Source organism: Venturia canescens, chromosome 2, assembly GCF_019457755.1.
Source record: "Venturia canescens isolate UGA chromosome 2, ASM1945775v1, whole genome shotgun sequence".
NCBI lineage: Eukaryota > Metazoa > Arthropoda > Insecta > Hymenoptera > Ichneumonidae > Venturia > Venturia canescens.
This window is the reverse complement of record NC_057422.1, coordinates 23,180,383-23,186,549: the sequence shown is the minus strand read 5'-3', so window position 1 is coordinate 23,186,549 and position 6,167 is coordinate 23,180,383. Positions and strand designations below refer to the sequence as shown.

At 35.5% G+C, this 6,167-nt stretch overlaps 1 long non-coding RNA gene across 1 annotated transcript; it reads right to left on the bottom strand.

Moving 5' to 3' along the window:
• Window positions 1-4,920: 4,920 nt before the first annotated feature.
• Window positions 4,921-5,967, bottom strand: LOC122406412 (uncharacterized). Its single transcript, XR_006259959.1, has 3 exons — window positions 5,798-5,967; window positions 5,385-5,686; window positions 4,921-5,298 (listed from the first exon to the last, which is right to left on the bottom strand). It is a non-coding gene; the product is annotated as an uncharacterized lncRNA (long non-coding RNA).
• Between the last annotated feature and the right edge of the window lie 200 nt (window positions 5,968-6,167).

Below are 6,167 nucleotides of genomic sequence, written 5' to 3'. Positions count from 1 at the left end.
GTGTGCGGTTACTTGAGTTTGATCCGGATAAAAACGCTATTAATGCTAAAGCATGGATAACAACTGCCGATATTTGTATGACGGAACAACCATTACAAAATGCTGCTTTGATGATTGTGTTAAGTCGTGCATTGAAAGGACAAGCATCATCATGGTTATCGGAAATATCGTATCCTGGCATGACGTGGCAAGAATTCAAACAACTTTTCATAACACGATTTGAGTCACTAGAAACTCCTGCTGCATTTTTGATCAATTTGATGGGTGGTAAACCAAAAGAAGGTGAGTGTATTGCATCATATGCTGCTTCGATGATAACGTCATTGACGTCTCGATGGAAAAACTTGAGTATAGAAGAAATTGCGGTGTCTACTACATTGGCACATGTTGCACGATTGGATTCACGCATTCAACGTCTTGCATTTACTACTGATATCAAGACAAGAAATCAGCTTCATAATGAATTGAAAGCTATGTCATTTTTAAAACGAAAGTTCGTGGATAATTGTAATGACCGAAATGAAGGAAATGATTTAAAACAATCTAAGCAAATAACAGTATCTTCCGCTGTCAAGTGTTTTTATTGCAATAAAATCGGTCATAAAGCATCATCGTGTCGAATGAAGAAAGGAAATGAAAAACAGGATAGAGCAAATGATGTTGTCAAAGAATCATTCAAGAAGAATACTTCAAGTAAATCTTCAAACTCAGTCACTTGTTTCAAGTGCCAAAGGGTTGGTCACTATGCTTCACGTTGTCCGGAGAAAAATGGAAAGGAAAAAACTGGCAATATCATTGAACACCGTGTCGATATGTGTGTGGTTAATACACCTACGAGTGTGTTTCGGCAATCCGGTGAGCAGTTTTCATTTTGTTTTGATTCTGGATCTCAATGTTCTCTTATGAAGGAGACTATTGCTAATAAAATTCGAGGCAAGCGAATAAATAATGTTGTAGCTATGACTGGTATTGGGCAAACCAGTGTTAATAGCACTTTACAAATATTGTCTACAGTGCACATTGATGATATCACTTTTGAAATTCTTTTTCATGTATTGCTTGATAAATATTTACGTCATGACGTCATGATCGGAGCTGAAATATTGAGTCAGGGTCTGACTGTATTGATGACAGTGGATACATTAAAAATAACAAAAACATGTGTGGTTAACACCTGTAATGTAAAACCATACGAGTCTGGTTTTGAAAATATCCATACTGATATTCCAATGGAATTTAAACCAAAATTATTAGCTATTTTGAATGAATTTAAAGCTCAATTTGTGTGTGGAACTCCAAATGGTTGTGCAAAAGTGGAACCGGTACACATCCGTCTTAAAGATCCAAACAAAACCGTTTATCGACGCCCATATAGATTGAGTGAAGAAGAACGTAAAGTAGTTCGTGACAAAATAAAAGAGCTTTTGGATGCTCATATTATTCGTCCGAGTTCTTCTCCTTTTGCAAGTCCTATCCTTTTAGTCAAGAAAAAGGATGGTTCGGATCGAATGTGTATAGATTATAGAGAGCTAAATGATAATACGGTTCCTGAACGATTCCCATTGCCGTTGATATCAGATCAGATAAACAGGCTTTACGGATGTTATTATTTCACCGTTTTGGATATGGCTAGTGGCTATCATCAATTGCCCATGCATCCTGATTCTATTGAGAAAACTGCATTTATAACTTCGGAAGGTCACTTCGAATACCTTACATTACCGTTTGGACTTCGAAACGCTCCAGCGATATTTCAACGTTCAGTTATAAATGCTCTTGGGGATCTTGCTAATACATATGTCATCGTGTATATGGATGATATCCTGATAATTGGAACTCAAGATATAGAGGAATCCTTGAACAGAATTCACAATGTATTATGCACACTCACAAAAGCGGGATTTTCTTTTAATATTAAAAAATGTTCTTTCATGAAACAAAAAGTTGAATATCTGGGTTATGAAGTGAGTCGTGGTGAAGTGAGACCAAACTCAAAGAAAATTGAGGCTCTAATCGCCTTACCCCCACCACAAACGGTAGCTCAGTTGCGTCAATTTATAGGATTGGCATCATATTTCCGTCAGTTTGTGCCAAAGTTTTCCCAGATTATGGCACCGCTTTTTGCTCTGACAAGTTCTTGTACAAGAAATTTTGAGTGGAAACCAGATCATGAAGCAGTAAGACAACAAATCATCACTATATTGACCAATGAACCAGTATTGACAATATACAATCCAAAATATCCAACTGAATTGCATACAGATGCAAGCTCTATTGGATATGGAGCTATTCTTATGCAAAAAATAGAAGGAAAGTTACGAGTGGTGGCGTATTTCAGTAAACGCACTACAAATGCAGAATCAAAATATCATTCGTATGAGTTAGAAACTCTTGCAGTTGTAAATGCAGTTAAGCATTTTAGACATTATCTGCATGGTTGTGAATTTACAGTGGTAACGGATTGTAATTCACTTGCAGCATCACGAAAGAAGTTAGATCTTACTCCACGAGTTCATAGATGGTGGGCCTTTCTACAGGCATTTAATTTTGAAATTACTCACAGAAATGGCAAGAGTATGAGCCATGTTGATTTCTTCTCAAGAAATCCCTTACCTGAAATAGCTACAAAAAGGGTTGAAAAAGTTGAGCAAAAAGAAGTTTATGTGGCAGAACTCTCTGAACATTGGTTGGTTGCAGAGCAACAACGAGATACTGAAATCTTAAAATTAATTAATGATTTAAACAAAGAAGAAATGGATAGTGACTTGGCTAAAACTTTTGAGATTCGATCTGGAGTACTGTATCGGAAGATTCAACGAAATGGAAGATCAAGATGGTTACCAATTTTACCTCGAGCTCTCAGATGGTCTGTCATTAATACCACTCACGAATCCTTAATGCATTTGGGATGGAAGAAAACGTTGGAAAAGTTGTATGACCTTTATTGGTTTGAAAATATGGCTAAATTTGTGAAGAAATTTGTGGACAATTGTGCTACTTGTAAAATTGCAAAATCACATTCGGGAAAGATTCAAGCGGAGTTGCATCCAATTCCAAAGATTGCTATACCATGGCATACAATACATCTCGATGTAACTGGGAAGCTTAGTGGAAAAAATGACAGGAAGGAGTATGTATTCGTGATAATTGATGCGTTCACGAAATTTGTGATACTACAACACACTCTCCACATTGATGCAGTGAGCAGTATTAAAGCGTTATCGTTTGGGGTATCTTTATTTGGATCTCCGAAACGAGTAATTGCTGATCAAGGTCGCTGTTTTGCGAATTCAGATTTCAAAGAATTTTGTCATTCACATAAAATTGATCTTCATTTAATAGCAACTGGTAGTTCTCGTGCAAATGGACAAGTTGAACGTGTCATGAGTACACTCAAGAATATGTTAACTGCAGTGGAAACGAGTAAAGAACGTTCGTGGCAAGATGCATTGTCAGATGTTCAGTTGGCTCTAAATTGCACTGTTAATAGAGTTACTAAATGCAGTCCACTTGAATTATTTATTGGAAAAATCGCTAGGCCTTTGAAGTTAATGTTTGCAGAGGATGATGAATCTTCAGTTGACATTGAAGAAGCACGAAGATTAGCGGTGATAAACATGAATAAAAACAGTGCATATGATAAAATGAGATTCGATAAAACCAAAGCAAAAGTAAACAAATTCACAGTGGGAGACTTTGTCTTGCTCCAAAATGAAGAACGTAATCAAGCAAAACTTGACCCTAAATACAGAGGACCCTTTAAAATAACTGAAATTCTTGAAGGAGATAGATACGTTCTCACTTCTCTTGATTCTAAACGGACGTATAAATATGCTCATGACCGATTGCGGAAAATGCCGGATAGTAATATGCAGTCTGATAGTGGGGATCTAGACTCTTTGTGAGTTAAGCCTCATGATATCAAAATTTTATTTTAAAAAAAAAAAAAAAATGTAATAAATTTCAGTACAATTTATGAAGGAAACATTGAGAGGGCATTCAGGTTACAATGTATGTTCTATCAATAGAAATGTTACAAGAATTCTATCGCATAATAAAAATGCTGGAGATAAGTGTGAAATGAGAAAAGGGTATACCTATCACTGGATGTAAGTGATAGACGTATTGGTTATTCTGCCATTGGTAAACGAAAAGTATTCCACTGGATGTAAGTGATGGATCGTTTATTCTGTAATGAGTAAATGAAAGAGAATTCCACTGGATGTAAGTGATGAAACATAATGTGATATTAAATGAACTGCAGTTGTGACCTGATCAGCCCTAACTATGTAAAAGATTTAAAATAATAATAATAATAAAATATGAAGATTGTCAGGATTGACCGAGTCGATAATTATTGATTGTATATTATTACAGATGAGTCACATGGGGACATGTGACAAATCAGAATGGCCGTGTCGAAGTAAAACAAAATTGGTTGATGGTGTTACAAAGACGTCAGGCATAGGTGCTTGGGTGAAATTGAAGTGAGGCACATGTCAAGAGATGGATCGTTGCTAAGGGTTGTTTGAAAAGAAAAGAGGAGGGAGTAAGAAAAAGGGATCCGACGTGTGCACTCGTGACAAGATCACCGAGTTTTTGTAATCGATCATAATTGAGAAAGCGAAAGTTGTTTAACGCGACAAATATGACGGAAAATCAAAACGAGACAAGTGATAATTTAAATAATTCGACATATATATATATATGTTTGTGTTTATTTATATATATACATATATATATATATATTAATCGAATGTAGATATTTTTGATAGGTTAGCGAAAAAATAAAAATCAAATAAGTGTTTCTTTTCGTATGCCACTTTATCGAATGAAAAAACTTTTCTATTAATGACAAATATAACTGGTTTTTTTTTAATTCAATCACAATCAAATCCAATAATCACAATACCCAAACAAATTAAACTAATAAATAAATTATTCGATTATTCGATAAATTAAATGATCAATGTGCAACACTGAAAATATCTTTATTGTTCTCTCTTTTCTTTTTCTAATTCTTCCTCGTCCTTTTCGTTTTTCTTTATATTTCTCGCGCTTTCCGCTTCTGTTACTGTCCTCCAACCCTCCTTTCTTTTTTCTTCATCTCTCTCTGTTCACCTTTCTGTATTCCCTTCTTCTTTTAGTTTTCTCGCGCATAATTTTCATGAATTTCCTTAGCCTCATATCATTTTGTCTGTTCTTTCTAATTTCTTCATTTTTTTACTTCGATTTTTTTTCTTCTGTTTTTCGAATATAGTGTTCGCTCCTGTACGGATCTTATGCTTTTTTTACCCTCTGTAAAAATGGAAATTTATCATTGAAATTTATAAAGAATACTCATAGATTGTTTGATCGAATAAATTAAATGAATTTTTTCGTACCTTTTTTGGTACGAGTGCAGCGTCCATTAGGATTTCCGGGTCCAGTGCATTTTTTTTCAGAAGCGTTATGTCGGAACCTTTTGCGACTTTTAAGAACGGACAGACGTCATCGTATTGTAGAAGTCCTCGCACTGTGACCGCACATCCGACGAATATGTTTGTCGGCCAGCTAGCGGCTGAACTCATGACGCGAATCGCGAGCTTCAATTCGATGCCGTCCGATATAGCTCCGATGGAGTAGATTGCATCGCCTGTTTTGTTCTTCGTTTCGATGAACATCATTTTCACCCAGCCGGAAATTTCTGTAAAAAACATTACACATTTGTTTTGTTATTAAACTGATATTTTCTCATAATAAACTATTAGAAAAATATTAAACGGAAACAATATGCAAATTTTATCGTTATGTTTACCGATATATCATCCTTCCATGTCCGCGACATCGTCCCAGCTGACCACGACAGGCGTTTGAGAAGTTACCTCGATACTGTCGGTGAAAAATCATTTTTCTTCAATAACAGTATGCTTACGAATCACCAGCTCCACCGGGGTATTTCCGATGTTGAACTGCGGCTTTTTGATGCTGCTGGCGGTCGCCCCTTTGAGATGTATGATCTGAAACAGATGTTGTACCACTAAATAATACAACAATTTTTCCGTCAAATTTTATATTGAAATATTTGTATTATTATCATTTAAAATATACTAATCCGTTTAAAGAATATTTATTTACCTTATCTGATGTTATTACATTCTTCACCCTTTCAACTTCGTTCTGCCAAG